Source organism: Halichoerus grypus, chromosome 2, assembly GCF_964656455.1.
Source record: "Halichoerus grypus chromosome 2, mHalGry1.hap1.1, whole genome shotgun sequence".
Classification (NCBI taxonomy): Eukaryota; Metazoa; Chordata; class Mammalia; order Carnivora; family Phocidae; genus Halichoerus; species Halichoerus grypus.
Genome location: NC_135713.1, coordinates 142,359,975 through 142,386,141, shown reverse-complemented (window position 1 = coordinate 142,386,141; position 26,167 = coordinate 142,359,975). Strand labels below are relative to the sequence as shown.

Below are 26,167 nucleotides of genomic sequence, written 5' to 3'. Positions count from 1 at the left end.
TTCATGTTCTACTATGGCTGGGAAAAAAATAAATCTACTCTAACTTTATGTATTTCTTATGAAGTGATAGAAGTTTGGGAGTTTTTTTGGTCAAAAGTACAAAATAAAAAAATATAAGTTGGCCAAAGATTGATTTACTTATGAAATCTTAGTCTTTCTACTCTTGAGGCACCCCTTTTTCCTCTCATTTGCTTATTTGTTCCCTCAACAAATATTTTTTAAAAAGATTTTATTTATTTATTTATTTGAGAGAGAGAAAAGCAAATTCTGCACTGAGCGTGGGGCTGGATGCAGGGTGTGATCTCAAGACCCTGAGATCATGGCCTGAGCTGAAATCAAGTTGGACGCTTAACTTACTGAGCCACCAGGAGCCTCTGTTCCTTCAACAAATATTAATAGAATATTAATTGAATATCTGCTATGTGCTAGGAACTATGGTGTGTGTGTGTAATGGGGGGAGTGTTTATGGCTGGAAACAATGGAGACATGGTCTCTCCTGGAGCTACCTGCCTTCTCTGCCATTTACTAGTCATGGGATCTCAGACAAGGTGCCTCATGTCATTTGCCTCCGTTTCATCTAGTGTAGAACAGATGAAAAAAGGCCCAGTTCATAGAGCTGGTGATTGTATTATATGAGATAAAATATGTAGAGTACTTAGCAACGTGTCTACCACAGAGAAAAATGAGTGCAGATAGGTGTATTATCCTTTTTTGACTCTTGAACCAAAACAATCTGGAAGACAATAACATTATGAGTAAATCTAAAGACAAATCATTCTGGAAATATGACTATGGCCACCCCATTCTCCAGCCTTCGTCCTGCAGAAGATTGCCCCTTTGCGTTTGCTGTAAAATCATTATAGTTAGGATGAGGGAAATGAGGAATGACCTTAAGTCTTCTGTTCTACTTTATTTCTTTGGGGGCCTGTCACCCTCCTCCCTTGCAGGGCTAAGGAATGGAGTCGGGCTCACCTAACAGAAAGCCGAGCTGTCCTGGGATAGCCAGCGAACTGAGCTGACTCATCCATGTCTGTGGCGGCCATGTTCCTTTCCAGAGCCACCTGGTAGATCAAGTCCACTCTGCGCCATGGCATTGGGGTTGAGAAGTTCTTCCCTCTTGCTGTACCACAGGGGTAGAATGTGGCGGAATTCAGAACACAGCCTGGGGGGACACTCAGACTCTTGCCAGAGCATCTGAGGTATAGAATACGCACCTGACAATCCCCCCTGGCTTATCTCCACCTCCCTGTTGTATACCCCAATAATCATGGGATATAAAGGAAACAAAGAATCTTGAAATCAAGGAACTGGAAATCTGCTTGGAAGTCAGGAGAGATAATACATATACCACGAAAAGTGAAATAAACAGGCAAATAACAACACTAGATAACAACACTGTTTATTTACCAAGTATCGTTCGCTGGCACTGGGTTAGGGATTAAGATGCTGGTCTTAAGGAGTTTATAGTCTAGAGAGGAAGACAGGAACAAAGCAGCAATCAAAATGGAAAGGTCAAGTCTTCTGGTAGCAATTATGCAGGTGTTTTGCTGCTGACAATATCTGAAGGGTCACAGGGGAGGACAGAGAAAGAGGTAAATCTGAATGAGAAATAATTGCCATTATTTCTCTCTCTCTCCAGCAGGGAGAGAGATTGCAGGAAGCCATGATCTACTGGGGGAGGCTTGAGATGGGCCTTAAGGATAAACTTGTCAGACAGACAAAAGAGGGACACCTCCGCTGGTCCCTTCAGCCTGGTGGGGGAGGCAGGGCTGGAGGAGGTCATATGGTTTCCAGAGGAAGCCTGAGACGGACCTTGAGGGGGCTGTTGGCTTCGAAGCCCAGAGTTGGGAGTGTCAGCACTGATCTCACTGCTCTGATGATTTGTATTAATCACTTGGTTTCTCTGGGCTTCTCTTCCTTCTGCGTAAAATGAGGGGGTGGGGCTGGATAATCTGCAAATGTCTTCTGTGTGCGCATCTTTGCCTAGTTTCCTCACTGGGAACACATGGTTAATTCAAATGACAAGACTCTGAATGAAGGCTCATCAAGATTCGGAACATAGGATTTCTTTTCATGCCAGAGCAGGCAATGTGGGAGAATATGCGATATCCTAGGTATTTCTTTGCACTAGGAAATTTCTTTCTAATCTCTTGCAAATGTTTCATTGCTTGTATATTCCAGAAAGGACCTTTCTACCCCCCACCCCCACCCACGGGCTCTTTGTTGTTTTTATGCCCTAGGGAGCCAGTCCTCAATTATGCTTCACAGACTTGGAGAAAAGACGGACTGGCAGTTTGGTGGAGTTTTCTCAATCTGGTCTACACTGGGGCAGAAACACTGTTCTTCAGACTTCTCTGACTCGGACTTTTTTTCAGTTTTGCAAAAGCCATATGCCATACACCAGAGACCACTATGGGCTGGGGACTGGCTTGGCCTCTGGCACAAAAATATACGGTGCTTGCCGTGATGGACCGGACATCAGAACTTCTGTACAAGAATGAATTCTGTTCTTTTCTCAGAGCACTTTCCTTCGGTAGCCTAAAACGCAGTGTTTACACAGAGTCAAATAAAGTGACGATCTGTTCATTATACAGGCGTGTCTTGGAGGTACTGCAGGTTAAATTCCGGAACTCCACAATAAAGCAAATAAAGCAAGTATCACAGTAAAGGGAGTCACTTGAGTTCCTTGGCTTCCCAGCGCATATAAAAGTTGCGTTTATACTCAGCTGTCATCCGTTAAGCGTGCAGTGGCATTGTGTATTAAAACATGATGTACACACCTTAATTTAAAGATGCTTTGTTGCTAAAAGATGTTAGCCATGCTCTGAGGTTGCAGCGAGTCATAATCGCTGATCACGGATCACCATAACGAATGTCGTAACAATGAAAAGTTTGAAATACCGCAAGAATGACCAAAAGGAGACACAAAGACATTAAGTGGGGAAAATGCGGTTAGAAAAACGGTGCGGATAGGCTTCGTGGGGGCAGGGTTTGTGGCAATTTGTAAAGAACGCAGTATCTGCGAAGCGCGCTACAACGAGGTGTGTCCATAGGACTCTGTTGATCTTTGTAGATCATCGAAAGGCTGCAAACCCTTTAAAAGGCCGAAAATCTTCCTTGTAGTTTGATTACTGGAATTTCCAGATGGGTTGCTTGCATTTGGTTAGGGTCAATGGGTAACGAATGAAACTCACCTGGTTTGGTGTGATAGTTACAAAGCGAGCCACGTGACCTCCTGTGGTCCGCAGCGGGGTAAAGGTTTCTTGTCTTCACGCACCCAGGTTTTCTTTCATGTTCTTTCCTGCAGTTCTGCAAGTTTGAGAACGGTGGTGCTGCTGCCCTATTCTTGTTTCCCTGTTCACTGTAACAGCTCCGGGCTCTCCCCTCCCTGGGTCATCAACATTTGCCGCGAGGTAAAGGAAGAAGAGAGCGCCATTCAACACCATGCCTCCAGCCAAGGACTTCTAAAGGTCAGGGGAGGACCTGCCCGGTGTCTTCCTGGCTCCCGTGCCAGGCCTCCCGCAAGATTACCAGGTGCACGGGCTGGGTTGGTGTCACTTTTACAGGCAGGCATCAGATCCTGGCAACCGATGGATAGTCTGATCTGTGGAGGCAAACCCGGGACTTATGTCATTCATTCCAGAAAGCTCTCCAACATTCCCCAAAGCACAAATCAGGTCAGGGAAAACATGAATTAACTCTTGAAGGAAAGCACAAGGAGAGTAGAGCCTTACAAATGGGTGGAGTGGTTAGATTGCTCTAATCCCAAAGGCTAGGAGCAGAGAGGCGTATAGGTATTTTGTGCAGAAGCATTCCAAAGGCAGATGAGAGATGCACACACCTGCCTCCGGGGGCGGGGGGGGGGGGCTCAATGCGCCTTGGGTGGCCCCAGTCAGTGAACAATTACTGTTTCTCCCCGTTCTGAGGGCTCACCGTGGGGGCTGTTGGGTGCACAGGGTTCTTAGTGAGGCTGGCTCTCTCTCCTCTTTCCTCCTGGGGCCAGAGGAGGAGAAGTCCTTCCTGCATCCAGTGCTCAGACTGTCACTTTGGCTCTGGTTCAGAGAAACCTGGCCATCAGCAGGACAGGGTGGCTGTGGCAGGAGCCCATCCATCAACCCCAGGGACCCTGCTTCTGTGCAGATCCTCTCTCCGTGATCTTGGGAGGGTCTCCGCTTTGGCTAGCTCCCACCTCCCGTAAGGGTGGCTACCAGATGCCCATCCTTAGGTGTGTGTGTCTCTGAATTCAGGCAGTCAGTGCTGTTGCAGTGCGAAACGATGCTATGCGTTTCTGACAGCTTTGAAGGCAGACCCCTCCTGCTAGTTGTGAATCACAGGCCCCCTTCTCTGCCCAGCACTCTAGAGCAATAAAAAAGAAAAATACAAAAGTGCAGGCTGGGAAGCAGCGTGCGTGGGCAGGATCGCCTGGGGAGTGTTTCCAGGGAGCTCTGGCAGGAGGCATCTTGCTCATGAAGGATTTCCCCGGCCCGGCGCCTGGGCAGGATAACAGATGGGCTTCTCTCTGCCGCAGAAGGGAAAACACCTTTTGTCTTCGCCAGTGCCCTTCACCGCGGGCCAGCAGCTAGCGGGCACCCCTTCTGTTCCTGGATGCAGTCTCTGTCAGGAGGCATCCGATTTTTTTCCCCCTCTGTGAGAAGAGAAATCGTTTTCTCACAATATTCTGCTCCCGAAAGCTGTCAGCCGTGAAGAGTGCCCTGTCCTTGCTCAGAGGGGCAGGTTTTGGAATGATCAGGGAGAAGCCAAAGGCATTTTCATTTTTAGAGATTGTCAGAAAATATTCATAGGCTTTCTGTTTATGACATATGGCTCCTCGCCCCCGTTCCCCTACCCAGGGGGCTGACCTCATTTTTTTTTTTTTAAATCTTCAGGCTGGTAGCATATGTGAAGACCAGCGACCGGAGGATTTAGGATTACAATTGGAAAAGGTCTCCCTCGTTAGAACCAGACTCTGGGCTCTTGGTCCTTTGATGCTCCTCAGTAGACTCTAATGAGGGATTCATGAGCTGAACCTGGTTGTTTTCAAGTGCAGAATTTGGGCTTATACAAGTGTTATATATTCACAAGATTTTTAACTGCTCTCTCTTTGAGCTAGGATCCTTTTATACTTCTCTGCTTTTCTTCCTCCTTTTTTTCTTTCTCCATCTCCTGTCCCTTCTCGTCCTTTTGGATATTTTCAATCCATCCCACAGGTTTTAAACCCAACAAATGACCCACTTTGTTGTTGTTGTTGTTGTTGATGTTGTTTCTGAGATAGATATTTTGGAGGATCTGGCCAAAAAAATGCTAGGCTGCATGCTCCAACTACCTGATTATGATCTATGTGGAAATAATCCACGTGGAAATCTATGTGGGTCTTCTAATCTAGGAAAGCAGTTTGGTCCTGAAACGGGTTGATAAAAACAGCTTCCCAGTGTAACATTTGTTACCAGTGACTTGATCTGCCTGTGCTTTTGTCAATATCGGGTAAGCTGCTACATTGTCTGCCCTCTCCCGTCCCGAATTCTTCTTGGTGGCACGGATGTTCTCACTCATTTTCATACCCTCTATGGTGACTGGTAGACAGATTGGGATTTTAGCTAATTTAATTTAATTCATATAAAAAGTGTGATGTGTCAGAGAGCTGGGGAAGTGAATCATGCGCAATTGGAAAGGGCAAAACCATTTCATTTATGGCTTTCTAGCTACTAAACTATTGATTGGAAAGATTAATCTCTCCAGCAAAACTAGATGGAGAAGTGGATCCAGGGAATCACTCCAGGGTTCTGTTCTTTCCAAAACGTTGCCAGGCATATTTGGAGAAATTTGGAAAACTCTCGGAAACCTACTAGCTCCTGAAAGGAAAGGTCCAGAGGAAATGTTTCAAACGCTGAAGAATGTTTTCTTAACTCTCATAATGCCTGAAGAGGAAAAATGTGTTTACTACAAAAATGTTTTCTGGTGATAACAAGAAAGCAGTAAGGTTAGTTTTTTGAGAGGAACAGAAATTAGAATTAGTTTTTGTGAAACTGTCATGTGTATGGAGTCTTTGGTGAAACAGGGGACTCTTTTCCCCCCAACTTATACAGTACACAAGATATTGAAGACTATCATAGATAAGATATATGAAGAGAGGGACAAACAGTGATTGATTAACTGTCATAATTTAATGATTAAAATTTGTATTTTACTTAGCAGCCGATTCCTTTCTAGAAGGGACAGTGTTTGGTTGATGTGTAAGCCGATGAATGGCTGGAGCTAGTATGTGAGGCATGCAAAAGCATGTTTGTGACTCACAGCTTCTTATCAGTTCCTTTCTGAGGATGGTAGATTTAGGTAACGGCAGAGCTCTTGGTTGGCTGACTGAAGTTTGCAAGCTCTGTGCAAGAATTGAGATGCTTAGGACAATAGGGAGGGGTTTAAAAGAAGAAGGGAGGGGCGCCTGGGTGGCTCAGTTGGTTAAGCGACTGCCTTCGGCTCAGGTCATGATCCTGGAGTCCCGGGATCGAGTCCCACATCGGGCTCCCTGCTCGGCAGGGAGTCTGCTTCTCCCTCTGACCCTCTCATGCTCTCTCTGTCTCATTCTCTCTCTCAAATAAATAAATAAAATCTTTAAAAAAAAAAAAAAAGAAGAAGAAGGGAGAGAAGCATGGTCAAGTGTTTAGTGACCAGAGCAGAAGTGAAGGAGGAGAAAGCATGGTCTCTGGAGGATTTTTTTAAATATATAATTTATTCTTACATCTGATCTTTTAAAAAAATTTTTATTATTGAAGTATAGTTAACATGCAATGTTATAATAATTTCAGGTGTACAACCTAGTGATTCGAAAATTGTATACATAAACCAGTGCTCACCATGAGAAGTGTAGTCACCATATGACATTATTACAATATTATTGACTATATTCCCTAGGCTATCCTTTTCATCCCTGTGATTTATTTATTGTATAATTGGAAGTTTATACCTCTCAATCCCTTTTATTTTGCCTCTGCCCTTCTCCCCCCCAACCCCCCCAGCAACCACCAGTTTGTTCTGTGTATTTAAGAGTCTGTTTTTGTGTTTGTTTGCTTGTTCACTTGTTTTGTTTTTTTAGATTCCACATATAAGTGTAATAATGTATTTGTCTCTTTCTGACTGATTTTTTTCACTTAGCATGATTTATCTCTAGCTCCATCTGTATTGTTGTCAATGGCAAGATCCCATTCTTTTTTATGGATGAGTAATAGCCATTATATATCTATACCACATCTTTTTTATCCACTTATCTATCGATGGACGCTTAGGCTGCTGCCCCATCTTGGCTCTAATGTTGCAATAAACCTAGGGGGTGCATATATCTTTTCTAGTTAGTGTTTTCTGGGTAAATACCCCGGAAGTGGAGTTGCTAGGATCATATGGCAATTCTATTTTTATTTTATTATTTATTTATTTATTTTTGTGTGTGGGGGAGGTAATTCTATTTTTAATTTTTTGAGGAACCTCCAAACTGTTTTCCACAGTGGCTGCACCAGTTTGCATTCCCACCACCAAGATTCCTTCTCCAAATTCTTGCCAACACTTGTTATTTCTTGTGTTTTGGATGCTAGCCATTCTGACAGGTGTGAGGTGATACCTCACTGTGGTTTTGATTTGCATTTTAAGGAGGAATTTTTTTTTTAGTGATTTGTTTATTTATCCTAGAGAGAGAGAGCTCAAGCAAGGGGAGTGGGGAGGGGCAGAGGCAGAGGGAGAGAGAGAATCCCAAGCAGACTCCCCGCTGAAGGTAGAGCCTGATGCGGGGCTCGATCCCACGACCCTGAGACCATGACCTGAGTTGAAATCAAGAGTGGAGGGCTTAATTGACTGAGCTACCCAGGTGCCCCAGCAATTTTTTAAAATGAAATTTTGTTGCATGTTGTAAACTCCCTTTTCCACCACCCCTGCATCCCCCACTCTCCTTCAGTCTTCAGTAAAATGTGTGTTATTCACAATGAAGTTGGTTTTGCTTGGTTGGGAGTGTGACAAAAGGCTCAGTGTGGCATTGTGGTGAACACATGAGCCAAGACTGCTCATGGAAGATGAGATACATTTATATATTCAAGGAAACCAGTTCCTTTAATCCCCTGACATATGTCAGAGATGAGGAGAAAATTGGCTTTGATCTATTTAATGGACATAGCATTGGCTATATTAGATTCTAGTAAGCATCCATTACTTGAACCCTCCAGAATATTCTTAATTTATCTAAAATTTGCAGAGAAGATACAATAGGCCAAATAGTCCCTCAAAGATCTCAGGTCCTAACCCCTGGGACCTGAAAATGTTACCTTATATAGAAAAAGTGTCTTTATCGATATGATTAAATTAAGGATCTGGAGGTGGGAATCCAGGATAACCTGGATTATCCAGGTGGGTCCTAAATGCCATTGGATGTATCCGTATAAGGTGGAGGCAGAGAGAGGGGCAACTGGGTGGCTCAGTTGGTTAAGCATCTGCCTTCAGCTCAGGTCATGATCCCAGGGTCCTGGGATCGAGACCCACATTGGACTCCTTGGTCAGCAGGGAACCTGCTTCTCCCTCTCCCTCTGCTTCTCCCCCTGCTTGTGCTCTCTCGCTCACTTGCTCTCTCAAATAAATAAATAAATCTTAAAAAAAAACAACAACAAGGGGCGCCTGGGTGGCTCAGTCATTAAGTGTCTGCCTTTGGCTCAGATCATGATCCCAGGGTCCTGGGATCGAGCCCCTCATCGGGCTCCCTGCTCTGCGGGAAGCCTGCTTCTCCCTCTCCCACTCCCCCTGCTTGTGTTCCCTCTCTTGCTGTGTCTCTCTCTGTCAAATAAATAAATAAAATCTTTTAAAAAAAAAACCAACAAAAAAAAACATTAGAAGATGGAGGCAGAGAGAGAGTACACAAACACAGAACAGAAAGCCATATGAAGACAAGGCAGAGAGATATTTGAAGATGGTGGCCTTGAAGATCAGAGAGATGTGGCCATAAGCCAAGGAAAGCCAGCAGCCACCGTAAGCTGAAAGAGGCAAGGAATGGATTCTCCCCTACCGCCTCCAGAAACACGCAGTACCCCCCGATGCCATAATTTTGGCCCAGTGGTACAGATTTCAGACTTTTGGCCTCCAGAACTGGGAGAGAAGAAATTTCTATTATTCTAAGCCACTGAGTTTGTGGTAACTGTCCCTGAAGCCAGACCTTGGTATGTTGATGGTTGGCCTGAGTTTAGTGATTCTTGACAATTTTTTACATCTCAATGAGCACACAACTCAAAATGATATCAATAATGTTAATTATAAAGATTCAAACATACTATCCCACCAATATGGAACTTAAGCTGATTGCAAATGGCTTAGTTCAGTTCAGAGTTTTAGAAGAATTGCTGTGAGTCGAGGTGCCTCCCTTGTGAACCCTAAGGTATATGAAGGACGGGATGGGAAAAAAGGCCTAAAGGCCAACTGAAGGAGAACTTGAAGCTATACTACTCAGCTCTTTGATACTTAAAAAGTCTAGTAGCAACCTAACAGCTCCATTGTATATTAATCAATACACGACTTACTTTGGGCAGAGGGTTTGCACAATTCTTGGAGGGAAGAGGCATAATTACGAACCACAACGTTCCTGCCCTAGGATGCATGCTCACACTGCAGCTGTGTTCGGTTCAGCCCAGAACCATTTATACATTGATCCCCTGTAGCGTATCAGACATGCTGCCAGGCACGGGGGGATACAAGACGGGTTACGCATGGTTCATTCTTCAGAAAATCAAGAGAGTCACATATGAAGCCAATGTCTGGTTCTGAAGTCATGATTAAGGTGAACTGACACAGGAGGTCAAAATTACCCTTGAGATTCCCTAGGAAGGCACAATGTTTGTTGTCTATGCATCAACTCTCAGTTCAACCACGTGGTTTTTCTCCCAGCATTGAATCAGGCAACTATTTCTTTAGTTAGGCACTTGAAGAAACATTTGGCTCATGGCTTATATTACATATAGGGTCCATGTCATAAAAGGATAGTTTTTAACATTAGGGGCATCCCTGGTGAGACTTGGATTGGAAAGAGAGCATAACGTGTCCCACGTTCTCTTTACCTCTAGGATATTCCTGAATGATGGGCGGGAACTCCCTGCCATATGTAAATTGTGATCTCTCTCTCTCTCTCTCTCTCTCTGCACTTGGCCAAATGTGTCTAGTGAATCTGAATTAAGTGCTCTGTGATGGGATGACAGTTTTTGCCCTTTTATTTGTTCATCTGTTCACAGTTACTAACAGATAGTAGGGATGGGTAGTAGCTGGTATTGCTGAGGAAATGATTTCTCCTTATAAGGAGATTCCTGTCTAGTGGGGAGATAAACGTGCACGTTGTGGTATGTGGCATATTAGAGGGTGAGCATTGCCGACGGAGTTCAGAGAAGGGAGATTACTTCTGGTGGATGCAGGAAAGACTTCATGGGAGGAGGTGGTATTTTAGCTGGGTCTCGCCTGCAGAGTAGGAGCTGAAGATGCAAGGAAAGGTGTGAAATAACTCTCTACATGGAGGTAAAGTGTGAGTGGGGCACAGAATGCAGGTAAGCTTCAGGCTTGCTTGGGAAATAGATTTTTTTTTAAGGGAGGGGCAGAAGGAGAGGGAGAGAGAGAGAGAATCCCAAGCAGGTTCCACGCTCAGCACAGAGACTGACGCAGAGCTCGATCTCACAACCCTGAGATCATGAGCTGAGCCAAAGTCAAGAGTCAAATGCTTAAGCGACTGAGTCACCCAGGCGCCCCATAGCCCTACTTGGAAGTCTCATAAGTCATAGGGTTTTGGGTCTAATACTGAGAAAGATCGTGCCCCCATCATGGAACAAAATTAACTTTAGACCCCACGTTGCTCTGGTTTTGCCTTAAACAAAGCTTAAATATAAGATCCACAAGAATCACAGTGCTGCCAAGAAACTTAACTGGGTCCCAGAATAAAGCTCACGAATATTTACAGACATACACAGTATTCAACACCCAACAAGATAAAGCTGGTGTTGTGTCCTCTGCCAGATGCATCTCCCCTTTCTCTGTTCTCCATCCATCCCAGAATGTTCTAACTTCAAGACCCTGTGGCTTGACCCAGCTAAGCCCCAGGGTGATGATGTATATGGGTTCCTGTTAGGAATGGCTGCAGAGACTAGTTCTGTGGTAGACACACATCCTGGTTAATAAAATGGATGAGTGTTCTCTTCATCTGTGCCTGGTTCCTGCTGCCCTGCAGAATTTTATAAGTTGCCCCGCAGAGGTGGTGCACTCTGACAAGGCTTTGGAATAAGAACATTTAATTTTGTGATTTATTGGTACTGGGAGTGGAGGATGCCCTGGGAGAGCCTTCTCATTTCCTTTTATTATTCCAACTTTACAAGCGTGCAGCCCATCTGTCTTCACAAGGACCACTTAATGCAGAAGCTGGAACAATGATGAAGGAATGAAGATCTTGTAAAACAGCGATGGGTAAAGCCCAGGGCAGCGCTGGCAAAATTGGAAGAGATATGAAGCGGCAGAGGCGGCAGATGCGTGCTCTTCCATCCCGAGGACGTGGCTTAGTTAACTTACATGCTTGTTGGCAATTCATTTTGAAAACATTGTGGGAGAGAGAGCAGTTGGAGATAGTTTTAAGTAGAACGGTTCTTGGAGGGTAGGTTCTAATAAATTGAACTGTATTGACTCTGGAGACATGTGCAAGGTGCTGAAGTATAAAAGAGGAGAGAAGTAAGAAGCGTGCGGAGAGCGGCGGTAACTGGTTCTGTCCAGCCTGCCTTTAGAGTCCTTGCGTGGTCATTTATTAGCTGTGCGAATGTGGCCGACTTATTTAATGTGGCTGAGCCTTGGTTTCCTCATTTGTAAAATGAAGACCTAGTATCTCAGAACACCGTTGTAGAGATTCAAATAAAGCACTTAGCTGGAGCCTTCATTTTTTTTTTTTTAATTTTATTTATTTGAGAGAGAGAGAGCACAAGCCAGGGGAGAGGCAGAGGCAGAGGCAGAGGGAGAAGCAGACTCTCGCTGAGCAGGGAGCCAACTCGGGGCTCGATCCCAGGACCCTGAGATCATGACCTGAGCCAAAGGCAGACGCTTAACCAACTGAGCCAGCCACTAAGAAGGCGCCCCTTCTTAATAAATGTTATCTAATAGCAATTATTAAAGGAGAAATCATACCAGCCCACATTAATTGATATTTTGGGATGCAATCACAATAATAAAAAATAAATAAAGGGCTCCACATGGTGTCTCATGATCATTTTACTGACATTGCTCTATTGTAATTCTCTTGGAACTTGGCTTTGTTACAGGCACCATGATAAGTGAGCCAGAAGGGGTCAACCAGTGGAAATGCTTTCCTGAAATCTTTGTTGCTTTGCATTAGACATTTCCTCTCCACAGGCATCCGGTTGCTGAGTAGAGCAGGTGTATGGCGGAGGTTGGTAACCTAGGAGAGGTCCAGAACCTCTGGGATGCTTCTTAGGGCTTGTCATTCAAGAGAAACATTGGTGCATGAGTAAAATAGTGCTTCATCACAGATGCTAGATTGATCTTTCAACAGTGAGTCTAACCGAGGTTAGCACAACGGGGAAATAATCATATGAGACTTTTCTTTCTTCCCTCCTTCCTCCCTTCCTTCCTCCCTTCCTTCCTTTCTTTCTTTCTTTCTTTTCTTCCTTCCTTCTTCTTTCTTTCTTTCTTTCTTTCTTTCTTTCTTTCTTTCTTCTTTCTTTCTTTCTTTCTTTCTTTTTCTTCCTTCCTTCCTCTTTTTCTTTTTCTTTCTTTCTTTCTTTCTTTCTTTCTTTCTTTCTTTCTTTCTTTCTTTCTTCTTTCTTTCTTTCTTTCTTTCTCTTTCTTTCTTTCTTTCTTTCTTTCTTTCTTTCTTTCTTTCTTTCTTTCTTCCTTCCTTCCTTCCTTCCTTCCTTCCTTCCTTCCTTCCTTCCTTCCTTCCTTTCTTTCTTTCTTTTCTTTCTCTTTTTAAAAGATTTTATTTATTTGAGAGAGAGAGTGAGAGCAACTATCTACGAAATTAGAAAGTTTGGCTTCTGAGGATCAAAACGGATGATAAGGTTATAAATGGCTAATGAAAGACTTATAACTCCTGGAAGTGAAGCAGAAACGTGATTTATTGTGCCAAGAACCAAAGAAGGGATGTTCACAAGGGAGGCAGGTTAGCAGACCTGAGCCTGAGAATGCGAGCCTTGGGGATACATGAACCAGAGTAAGATGGAGACTCCAGGTAAAGGCTTAGGGGGAAACAGGGCAGGTTTGGTCACGTAGGGTTTGTCAACTACTTAGGGATGGCTTTGTCAGAGAGAAGCGGGCAGGATAGTAAGCTGAGGGGGTAAGACCCCCTAGGGATGAGAGATGGGGTGGGGTGGTCAGAGAGGTTTGGGGAGAGCAGCACCACACAGTGGAAATAATAGCTGCTCTGAACACAGAGGCTGTTCATTCTCTGGGCCCCCTGCACCATTTCCTGTTGGTCATGGAGCCTCTGGGCCCTTGGCTGTTAACTGTGGCCAGGGACGGGTCAGGACCCTCAGAAGAGCTTCACCCCTCATCAGGACAGAGGACGGAGCCACGTTACTGCCATCACTGAGCATCCTGGAATTTGTAAATGGTTCCTCCTTGGAGCCTGGGCTATGGTGTAAGAGTTCAAGGTTCACTTTTATGTACTTGCATCTAACTTGGAGCCAGCTGGCCATTATTTAGATCTGGATTTTGGTGTTTGCAGGGAGGAGTGGAAAGTTTATGTTTTTGTTTTGAGTGATGACTTCTATTCTAATTTGCTTATTGTTATTTAGGACATCACCATTTTTGGTCCACAGATGTTCCTCCTTATTTCTTCCTATGGCTGTTACTGATTTTTTTTTTTAAATCTCATCTTTTTCTTTTTTCTAATTTCTAGAGATTTTAGATATGAGACAAGGTAGGTCCCATCTTGAGCCAACCTGGTTGGTTAAGTTAACCTGTTGGTTAAGTCGCTAGTGACTTAAATTTTTTTTTTATTTGGGGGTGCCTGGGTGGCTCAGTTGGTTGAGCATCCGACTCTTTTATTTTTTAATTTTTTATTATTTTTATTATTTTTTTTCTTTATTTACATTCAATTTATTTAACATATACTGTATTATTAGTTTCAGAGGTATAATTTAGTGATTCATCAGTTGCATATAACACCCAGTGCTCATTACATCAAGCGCCCTCCTTAATGCCCATCACCCAGTCACCCCATCCCCCATCCACCTCCCCTCCAGCAACCCTCAGTTTGTTTCCTAGAGTTCAGTGTCTCTTATGGTTTACCTCCCTCTCTATTTTCATCTTGTTTTATTTTTCCTTCCCTTCCCCTACGTTGATCTGTTTTGTTTCTTAAGTTCCACATATGAGTGAAATCATATGGTATTTGTCTTTCTCTGACTGACTTATTTCACTTAGCTTTATACTCTCTAGCTCCATCCACATTGCTGCAAATGGCAAAATTTCATTCTTTTTGATGGCTGCGTAATATTCCATTTGTGTGTGTGTGTGTGTGTGTGTGTGTGTGTGTGTGTGTATGTGTATGTACACCACATCTTCTTTATCCATTCACCTCTTGATGGACGTCTGGGCTCTTTCCATATTTTGGCTATTGTGGACATTTTGAGCATCTGATTCTTAAACTCAGCTCAGGAATTGATGTCAAGGGTTGTGAGTTCAGGCCCCATGTTGGGCTCCATGCTGGGCATGGAGTCTACTTAAAATTTTTTTTTTAAGTTTGTAAGTAAATTCAAACAGCAAAAGTTACAGAAATAGTACAAAGAATTTCGGTATACCTTTACCCAGATTCACCTATTGTTAACATTTTAGACCATTTGATCTATTTGCTTTGTCCTTTGCTCTATCTATCTATCTTTCTATCCATCCTGTCTATCTAATTTTGGAACCAACTGAAAGCTGCATAGTGTATAATTGTTTACCCCTAAATACTTTAGTATAGATTTCCTAAGAATAAGACTATTATATATTCACAGTACAGTGATCAATCTCAGTCAGTTTCACGGTGATACAATACTTTTACCTGATCTCCCTTCTCATGATCCAGTTTTGCCAATTCACTCTGTGACGCCTTTTGTAGTCTTTCTGTGCATATGCACGTACCTTCCTCCTGCACGACAGGATCCAGTTTAGGATGAAGTAACGCATTTAATTATCTTGTCTTTTTAGGATCCCCAATCTGGAACAATTCCTCAGTCTTTCTTTTTCTTTTATGACATTGAAATGTTGAAGACTGCAGTCCCCTTTCAAAGCAGAACGTTCTTCATGGAGGGTTTGTGTATGTTTTGCCATGATCAGTTTTGGGTTATGCACCAACCCCCCACCCTGGTCAGAATACTACAAAAGTGATATTGTGTCCTTCTCAGGGTATGTCATCCAGAGACACAGTCTCCATTGCCTCTATTTATAGTGATTTTGATCAGTGTCGACTGATTTCACCACTGTCTAGATCATTTGCCCTGGCTCCTGATAAGCAATCTGTGGTGAGGTGTTTTCAGGCCATGCAAGTACCCTGCTTCTTACCAAAGTTGACTCCCTATACACCCACTGGAAATACCTATAATAAAACAAAGAAGGACAATACCAAGGATCCGGAGCAACTATAATTCTCGTACATTGCTGTGGGAATGTAAAATAGTGTAAGAATTGCAGAATATGTGGGAGTTTTTTTAGAAAGTTAAACATGCACTTTCCAGATGACCTAGGATTTTGCTCTCAGTTATTTGTCTGAGAGAAATGAAAGCATGTGTCCATACCAAGCCTCGTGCACAAATAGACGTGGCAGCTTTGTTCATAATAGGCCCAAACTGGAAACAACCCAAATGTCTGTCAACAGGTGAGCGTGTATACAAATCATGGCATATCCATATGATGGAATACGACTCAGCCATTAAAAGGAACAACATTCTGATATGTGCAACAGAATATATGAATCTCAAAACCATTATGTTCCATGAAAGTAGCCAGGGACCCAAGAATGTGTGCTGTGTGATTCCAGTTATGTGAAATTCTAGAGAAGGAAAACTAATGTCTAATGAGAGGAAGTACATGGGTGGTTGCCTGAGGCCAGGAGTGTGGGGAGTGTTGACTGCAAAGGGACATGTGGGCATTTTTAAGGTGATGGAAAAGATTTTACTCTTGATTTGAGTGGTGGCTACATAGGTGTATACATTTGTCACAACTCATCAAACTCTACCAATAATGGGTGCATTTTGTTATGTGCAAATTTTCCTGTATAACGTTGGCAATTCCCTTCCTAGATTTAGCCCTTATTTATGATTCTGCCCTGAACCAACCATTATTGTGGTGGTTACAAAATAATGATTCCTTAACTCCAACATTCTCTCCACGTTTACCACTTGGTACTTGGCATTCTTCTGGAAGCGAGTGTCCACCCTTCTGCTGCATCATTCTTGCCTTGTTGGTTATCATTATAGACTCAGCGAGTCCCATTTCCCCACCAAAGGCTTACCGTTGATTAATGCCTTTAATTGCTTTGGCACTGAAATTGTCTTGTATTTGTCTCGTATTTGGCTTGAGGTAGCCCCTACCTACAGGCTGATGCCTGTGTCCTTGTGATGTGCCCCATCCTTTGTTTTTGAGGACTTCCTTGCTTTCTGGCATAAGATGAAGTTCCAGACTCATCTAGTACCTTCTCTGCCACAGGCCAGGAATGGCCATGTTTCAAATTGTCCTGCTTCCTCTTATCGAGGAATGTAATAGAAATCAGGATCTGGCTGGTAAATGTGCTCATTGCTCCTGGGCCCCCCGTGCATCTAGGCCCAGCCAGAGCTGTTCAGTTTGCTTTCTACTAGAGTTTTTTTTTTTTTTTTTTTTTTTTTAGAAAGGAATGAAAGGAACAGGGATTAATTACTAGAACTCTCTGCAAAGAAGGCAAGGAAGAGGAGTAAGGCCAAAAGGGGAGAAAATCACTCTTGAAAAAAACTTCTTCTAGAAATCATCCAAAATCCAAAGCTAAAGCAATAATCGCTTAATATTTGAGTGCTCTAGATTTTGCTTTAGCCCCTTTTACTAATTGTGATCCTCTTGTATTCTTCCTCCACTTTGTGGATTTTCATGTTGACTGTCTGGGCCTGAAGACAAATGCCATGTTCCCATTGGAGCCCTGTCGGCCACTCTGCTTCTCAGGAAGCAAGCTGCCTCTGTGGGGTGTGTGCGTGAGCATGTGAGGGTGGGCGTCTGTGAGCGTGGGTCTCCTCGTGTGCATGATTTAGGAAGGAGACGCAAAGTGAGCAGAAAGTGGAGGTGGATCTTGGACAGCAGGCTTTGGAATTCTGTTTCCAAGTAAAGTAGGGCCAGGGAGGAATCGGCCCATCTCTTTTTCTTGAATTACCATTTATAATTTCACAAGCTTCTTCTTTTTTTTTTTTTTTTTAAGATTTTATTTATTTATTTGACAGAGACACAGTGAGAGAGGGAACATAAGCAGGGAGAGTGGGAGAGGGAGAGGCAGGCTTCCCGCGGAGCAGGGAGCCCGATGCGGGGCTCGATCCCAGGACCCTAGGATCATGACCTGAGCTGAGGGCAGACGCTTAACGACTGAGCCACCCAGGTGCCCCAATTTCACAAGCTTCTATGAACCGTTAGCAAGTCAGCCTCCCCAAGGGTGTGTGAGTGCTGAGACATGGTTCCTAGATTTTCTTCTTGTGACTCAAATTATCCATCAGTGAGCCCCATCTATGGCATCCCTGTTGCTTAATCAGAGTCCAGTGAGCTGTGGTGTGGCCGGGAGGTCACCTTAGAGCTCAATAATAAGGCACAGATGGCCTCTCCTCACATCCTAGTGCATCTGTCACCCCATAGAGGTAAGGAAATGGTTGGCTTCTATACTGGGAAAGAGACGAAACCCTGATGCTTGAGTCATTTAATCCTGAACTGAAAGAACCCAGGAGAATATACACAGGAAATGTGGACAGGAGATGGGAGGCCTTCTCTAGCTATAACCGGTCTTATTGAATAAGGAGAAGGCAGGGATGCCCATTAAGTGATGGAAATGGCTGTCTCAGCTCGTGTTTCCTGTAGTGAAATCAAATTTACGGAATGGAAACTCCATTAGAGGGTTTTCTTTGACTCATCCAACAGACACACTGAACACATTATAATGGAAAACTCATCATGGTGATGCTAATTGTTTTCTCCTTTTCTTCTCGTTTTACTCCTCTTCTTATTTTTCATTTTGCAGGCAGTGGACTTCATTGGTTTTGTAAAAAGGATATAAACTTTATAAGAAATTTGAGTCATAACGAAAAAGAAAACGGAATTGCTCAGCAGTCCCATTCAGAAAGAATGTTCTTAATGTTTGGCGAACCCTAGGCTGTAGGGGTTTTAATTCATATATTCAGGCAGGACAGGTAGGAATCTTTTGGAAAACTGAGATCATACGACACATGCTAATTTATATGAAATGTATTAAATAAACTGGCCTTGACTTTCACTTGGTTCTGTGGAAAACACACTAATGTTAAACCGAAGGAATTGCTGAAATCCAGTAAATATTTTTTCACTCTCTAGGATTTGGAAAAATGAAGATATACATGTATGTGCATGTCTGTATGTATGCATGTGGCATGTGTGATGTGTTTGCATGTGCATGTGTATTCATGTGTGTGTGTGTGCAGGTGTGTGCACACGTGTATTTGTAAAAATGAGTGTTTGGGACCAGAATCCCTAATTCGTACATACATTGAAAATGCCTATTTATGCAAGAAGAAGTCTTAAGTCAAACTTTCTTTCCCTTAGAAATTTGTGGACATCACTAGCAATACTCTGATTTTTTTTTTGCTCTGTAGGACTTGATTTATAGGTGTGAATGTCTATACAATTTTTTTATGAGCTTGAAGCCCAGAAACTTCCTTGATACATGTTTCAGAATCGAGCACTCAGTCCTTTTCACAGCACCTGGTATAGCCTTTTGAGTTGTACATTCAAACATTTCATGGGGGCGTCTGGGTGGCTCAGTGGGTTAAGTGGCTGCCTTTGGCTCAGGTCATGATCCCAGGATCCTGGGATCAAGTCCCACGTTGGGCTCCCTGCTCAGCCGGGGAATCTGTTTTTCCCTCTGCCCCTCCCTGGCTTGTGTGCTCTCTCTCTCTCTCTCAAATAAATAAATAAATAAATTCTTTAAAAAAACATTTCTTGATTTCAGGAGAAATACTAACATACATGTGATATGTCAATATTGATTTTGATAGATTGGTAGATTATCTTGTCATGTGTCATGTCAATCCAAAATGACTGTTGGATTCCTTCAATTTGATGGTGTAATTAATGCATGGCACTGGTTTCCTAAATGTCTTTGCATTCCTCCAATAAAATACTTCTTGGTCACAGTGTCTTGTTATTTCGATATACTACTGTATTTAATTAATTATTTTATTTTTTATTAGATATCAGTGAGGTCATATGATAATTGTCTTTCTCTGATTGACTTATTTCACTCAGCATAATACCCTCTAGTTCCATCCATGTTGTTGCAAATGGCAAGATTTCATTTTTTGATGGCTGCATAATATTCCATTGTATATATATACCACATCTTCTTTATCCATTCATCTGTCGATGGACATCTGGGCTCTTTCTAGTTTGGCTATTGTAGACATTGTTGCTATAAGCATTGGGGTGCATGTGCCCCTTCGGATCCCTACATTTGTATCTTTGGGGTAAATACCTAGTAGTGCAATTGCTGGGTCGTAGGGTAGCTCTATTTTCAACTTTTTGAGGAACCTGCATACTGTTTTCCAGAGTGGCTGCACCAGCTTGCATTCCCACCAACAGTGTAGGACGGTTCCCCATGACTATAAACTTTTGAGGAAATCTGTATTGTAGGGGCCAAGAGCAGGCCACCCCAAGATGGGCCACTTTGGCATTGAACTTTATTCTAAGTTAAAAGCAATCAAAACCCAGCAGATTCAGGAAAAACTCTTTACCTCCCCCTCAACTGCCTGCTACGTGGAAGAGAGCTATTAACAGATACTCCCCTTTATGGGAGAAACATATCTACATAACAGGGCAACCCCTTTGTTTTCCAAACATCTCCTCTCACCTTCCTGCTAATGGTCTTTCTCCCATTTGTATCCTCAGACCCCACCCCTCTCCTTAGCTCATGTAAGTGTCATGTTGCCTGTCTTTGGAATTTCCACATCTGTGTGGAATCCCCGTACATATGCTATTAAATTTTATTTTCTCTTGTTAATCGGTCTCATGTCAATTTGATTCATAGTCCAGCTGGAAGAATCTTGAAGGGCAGAGGAAATTCTTCCTCCCGAAACTATCTTGCTGGAGGCATGGGTCGGGTGTTCTGCTCACTCCCTTGTCTTAACCCAGACTTCACAGGATTTGGCTGGTAGGCCTCAGAATTTGTAGTTAGTGGTCCTATGTTTATTCCCACTGAACGTTTCAGAGAGCAGAGGAAAAAGCAGATGAGTGGGCGTTCAGGTCCACCGAAGAGAAAGGCAGCAGCGGAGAAGAGGAATAAACTAGGAAAATCTACCAACCGGTTCATCAGTCCTTGAATTACTGAGAAATCTGTATTCACTTTAGAGCAGAGAGGCAGACCATTTATACTGGGAAAAAATGACTTATTGGGATTGATTTTGTTATTCTTTGAAGTCTCAGAGTGCTATGGCCCAATTTATATTTATATTTTGTCAGTTAAGATGCTTCATGTGATCAAGGTTGTGTTTATTTATCTCTGGCGTCGGCCTCCTTGCTTCTGTTAGTGGAGATTTAGTGGGTGACTTGTGTGCTCTGTTTCAGTATTAATAACCAGAAGTCCGTATCTGTTTCCGGAGGTACACAAGTTGAATTCCTCCACTGAGCAGCCTCAAGCAGTCGCTGGAGTGAGCACGTACCTGAGCCCTGAGACCAGGTGGGAGGGAGGTGTGATCTTGTTTCTCAGTTGCAAATGCACCTGTCTAACCGCTCCCCCCACCCCCCTCTTTGTAATGCTGGGGCCTGGACGCTGCAAAACACCTCTTTTGTCTGCTGGCTTTCTGTTAGGTCTGCCTATAGGCAGCGCTAGAGAGCAACCAGAAGGCGGGAGGAGGGAGAAGGTGCACGCTGTCCAGTGTGTTCCTTATTCCTGCCTCTTCACTCGGGCAGTGTACGTGGTTTGAGTCTCCAGCTGTTATTTCCACTTTCTGAGAACCATCCTCATCATGCCTGTTTGGCTGTAGTAGCCCCGCCCCGCAGCACCCCTCCTCACAGGTCTGAATTCTGAGAAGTACAGTTGGTATTGTGCATGACGCATGACCTATATATCTGTAAGCAAAGTTTGTCGCTGAAGTCAATGCTTTGTTGACCTTAAGTCGTCATGAGTAGGGAACTCTAAAACAGAAAGACTTAAAATTAATAAATCATAAGGGAGAAAGGAGAAGAGGGTGGTTGGATTCTGGTGTTAAAATTCTTCTCTTTGGATCTTTAGCTAGTTGTGGTACAAACACAACAAATAGGAGCTTTTAATACACTTTTTTTTTTTTTTTTTTTTTTTTGCTGAGAAACACCTGGGTGGCTCAGTCGGTTAAGTGTCTGACTCTTGATTTTGACTCAGGTCATGATCTCAGTGTCCTGAGATGAGCCCCAAGTGGGGCTCTTAGCTGGATGTGGAACCTGCTTAAGATTCTCTTTCCCTCTCCCTCTACCCCTCCCCACTGATGCACTCTCTTTGTTTCTCAAAAAAGAAAAAAATATTTTTTTGCTTGTAGCTGCTAACAATTGTATTGCTACCTTTGGGGTGATATTTGAGTATACTATAAAACAAATGCAACATTTCAGGTGAGGCTGAGCATAGCAGGTACAGTGAGGAGAAGAGAAGGATCTAGGTTCAGAAACAAGATCCTCATACAAACTAAAAATATGAAAAGCATCAGTAATTTCACAGCCTACCTCCCATGTATGAAATACTTGACTAAGACAAGGGTCCTAGAGCAAGGAAGAATACCCTTTCCAGAGCTGCTGGGGAGCAGAGCCGCCATTTTGTGGTGGAACACTGGTCATCTTGTAACCCACATCATGATGCTGGTGAGAAATAAGTTGAGGCACATTTAAACCCAAGGGCCTTACGGGCTTGGAAGTGTGATATTATTATTGTTACATTTAAAAGACCCATGTGAAGCATTTTCACTCATAGCTTTTATTCACAGTGAAATTTATCAGATGGTAGTTGAAGGTTCCCCCATAATTGGTGCATTCTTTCCTCCTGTGTCTAGACTGCTGTTGTACTGAAGTGTGTAACTTGGAAATTCTTCAGTCTTGCATATAGATGGACACAAATACACATCTATGCTTATGTGATGACTTTCCCAATTACCTCCCTTTGTTATAACACATTGTTATAATTTAACTTTCCTATAGGGCATGATATTTACAGGATCCTGTGGAATAATTTTGATTTTATTCCTTTCTAATTTCAGCTTAGCAGAAGTGATTTATAAAATGTTTGCTTTTATGAAAAACATCCAAATCTGATCTACGCTGATGAGGAAATGAGGCCATTCTGTGTTAGTTTCCCAGATGAACTGGACGAGTACCGCTGACAGCCTTCATCTGGCAAACTGGGTTATTTGTGTGGCTTAATCAGTGATGTCAGTGTATTGGCTGGTTTCTATGTCCTGCTCCATTTCAGAGCTCGGGGAGCTCATACTTCTGTGTCTTTATATTGACTCCTCTAAATAGCTTGGGCCATGTGATTACATTTGAAATTTCTGGAGGATATAGCTTGAATAATTCCAGCTTGTGGAGAATGTCTTGCTTATATGGATTTATTCCTTAATTTATGCAACAAATATGGTCAGTGGCTGTCATGTGTCAGGAACTCTGTGAAGCTCTGGGCGGCAGTCAACACACAGATAAGATCTCTATGCTCCTGGAGCTAACATTCTAGTGGAGAGTAGTAAAAAGCATACTGAAAAGATTCATGATAATTGTAATAGGTGCTTGGAAGGAAAGTAAACAGGGTCTCGTGATAATAACGATGTGGGGAGAGGCTTCTGGGTGGCTCAGTTGGTTGACCATCCGGCTCTTGATCTCAGCTCAGGTCTTGATCCCAGGGTCATGAGCTCAAGCCCCACGTTGGGCTCTGCACTGAGTGTGGAGCCTACTTTAAAAAAGTTAATAATTATGTGGGGATATAATGGTCTGGGAGGTCTCTCTGAAGAGGTGGCACTTGAGCTTGGGATACATGAGTCGCAGGAGATTAGGGAGACAGAGCATAGGGAGCAAGGAGGAGCATGGGAAATAATCATTGTCATGCAGGAGCTTTTAGAAATTTAGATTTTATTCATAGAGCAGTAAGATGCCAGTAAAGGAGTTTAAGCTGGTGAATGACAAAATCTGATACATAGCAATGGTTATGTTCCTAATCATAAGCCGAAGGGTATAAAGCGGATATTTGTTCATGTTTTTGTAATCAAGTTTCTAGTCCCTAAAAAATGCTTAAGATTATTATTATTTAAAGTCTAAAATCAGATTGGATGAGATCCTGGGAAACCAAGGACTGCGGGTCATGAGTGAAGTGTTTCTTTTCACTCTTGCCTATCTTCTGTCTTGGATAAAGTGGAAATGTTCATTCCAGAGCAGTCCTTGCTAATGCTTAATAATCCGATGAGGTCCTCAAGGAAGCCTTGAAGGCTCTGGAATAACCTAGTTTACCTGTGGGTTGAGCGGGTAGGGGAGGGTGGGAAATGGCAAATTTATCCTCTCCTTGGCAGCTGCCTGGTGCTCAGAGCATCCCTTTGGTGGAACTAGTAGGACTCTGAATCAGGACATGATGTCAATACTCCCTTACCGTCTTCCTTCTTCTTCCCCTAGGCTATACCTAGGCCTTGGAAACCCCTGAACTGATGCTGCAGTGTAGACTGTCATTCAAGGAAGATGTGGTCTAGTCTCCAGTTTCTTAGGAAATATGTATACATAAAAAAAGAAGCTTATTTCCTGCTTATTGTTGTCAGGCACATAAATATGCCAACTGGGCATTAGGATTCGGTTGTATTGGGGGATTAGGTTGTACAGGGGAGTTGGGGACAGAAAAAGGGTGACCAGCAGTCTACCATCTTCTGCAATACTTTGGCATTATGGAAACATGAGGGCAGTACAGAAACTTTAGTCCTACTTGTTGACAGTGGTAAGGAGGAACCCCAAAGGTAAACTTTCCCCACACATTTAGGGGAGGTAAAAGGGACCAGAGCAGCACCCTGAATCTCTTTGAACACGGTTTCCCAGCCTTGACTTTTGGGACCTTATAATTCTTTCTTTGGTGGGTGAGGTTGTCTTGTGCATTGTAGGATATTTAGCAACATCCTTGGCCTGGATCCACTAGATGCTAGTAGCATCCACTTCTTTGTGACAGCCAAAAATGTCTCTAGCCATTGCTGTTTTAGATCCTCAGCCAGATTATCCATAGTCCCACTCTTCTTCCTTCTGTGTCTTGACTCCTTAAGCCATCACTTACATTGGTGAACATCCAGGACCTTTTTAACTTTTTTCCTCAATTCCTTTCCTTACACCCAATAATCTTGGGAATTGTGCCATGTGTCTGCACTTGCAATCATTCCAGTTTCTCTCTATTTAGTTTATGTTATATGTTCAAAGCCCTGAATTTGCTCTGATTATCAGCTAGGAGAATTTAGAAAAAATTGCTTGGAAAGGTGTTAAGTGTTATCTCTGGTAAACATGAGGCGAGAGCAAAGATACCATCAAGAGAATGAGGTGGGGAACTATCTTTTTTATCTTATCAAATAAGCTAACATTTGGTCATATAATTCCTTAGGGTGAATGGAACCAAATTTTCATTTCAGTTCTATCAGATGAGAGAAAGAGAAAGCAACTTGAAAGATGAACTTCAAGGTTTTAAAATATTTTTATAAAACTGACCTTAACTTTCTAATTTTCTACCAATGAAATTCATCCATGAATATGTTTAGAAATTGATGGCATTCAACTGATGACCTTAAATGTGTGATATGAGGATACTCTGGAATGACAAAATGGGCAAAACTGGATTCTGGTAAAATGCGATTTGGGCACTTAGTAGCTGGGTGATCTTGGACTTTCATTTTTCAATTTAGGGAAAAAAAGTTACTCATTAGGTATGCATATACGTAATACCTTCAATTTGGATAACCATCCTTTTAAGGCCCTTAGTGGAGGCATATATGTGGTATTTCATAACCAACAAATATGTAATAAGATGGAGAAAAATATACTTTCTCTGTATTTCAGGAGCAGGAATTCAAGGATTTAGTGTCTAATTGACTTCACCAGAGTCAAATGTTGACAATATCATAGACAAAAGTCTTATTGGATCAACTGAATCAAATCAAGTTTCAGTTTTGCAATTAATTTTTTAAACTTAATTATCTTAATAAGTATATAAATTTAACTGATATGCAATCCAGGAGAGAGATCTAAATTTTTGCTAGTTCCAACCTACATAACCAAGTTCAAATAATGCCTCCAGGTGGTTCTGACTTGGAAGGAGCTTTATTGCTCTTTCTGAGGTACTCTTACTTCATTCAAAGATTTAATCTTTCCTTTCTCAACAGGATAATTATGTTTGTATATGGAAAACGACACACCCTTTGGGCCCCCCAAGTCCAAATCTTTGTGTTTCTAGTTGTCTTTTTTTTTTTTTAAGATTTTATTTATTTGAGAGAGAGAGAATGAGAGACAGAGAGCATGAGAGGGAGGAGGTTCAGAGGGAGAAGCAGAGTCCATGCTGAGCAGGGAGCCTGATGTGGGACTCGATCCCCGGACTCCAGGATCATGACCTGAGCTGAAGGCAGTCACTTAACCAACTGAGCCACCCAGGAGCCCCTCTAGTTGTCTTATTGGGGAATTTGGTTTTCCAATATGGTGACATGACTTTGTGAAGTCAATTAATTCAAATGGGAACCGGATTTCTTGGTGGCTTGTCAATGGTAGGCCATTAAAAAATACCCCACCTGGCACTGCATGGCCCCTGGGTATCTGTACCTTGCCTTGCCCCAAGCATTCTGTACTCTATCCTATTCCCTCTCAACCCACTTGGCTTCCATGGCTAGTTTTATGAATGTATTCATGGTTATTCCAGTGCCTCATTTCCTTGACAAATGCTCCAGTCTGTCTCAGCTGTCCCTTGAGTCTTCTTCTACCA

General features: G+C 42.8%; 1 long non-coding RNA gene across 1 annotated transcript in view; it reads left to right on the top strand.

Annotated features, from left to right (window-relative positions):
• The window catches only part of LOC118519013 (uncharacterized), a 47,136-nt gene that overhangs the window by 6,828 nt on the left and 14,141 nt on the right, over positions 1-26,167 (top strand). The window contains exon 2 of the long non-coding RNA XR_004908966.2: positions 3,308-3,470. This is a non-coding gene — a long non-coding RNA (uncharacterized LOC118519013). The remainder of the gene's footprint in view (positions 1-3,307; positions 3,471-26,167) is intronic.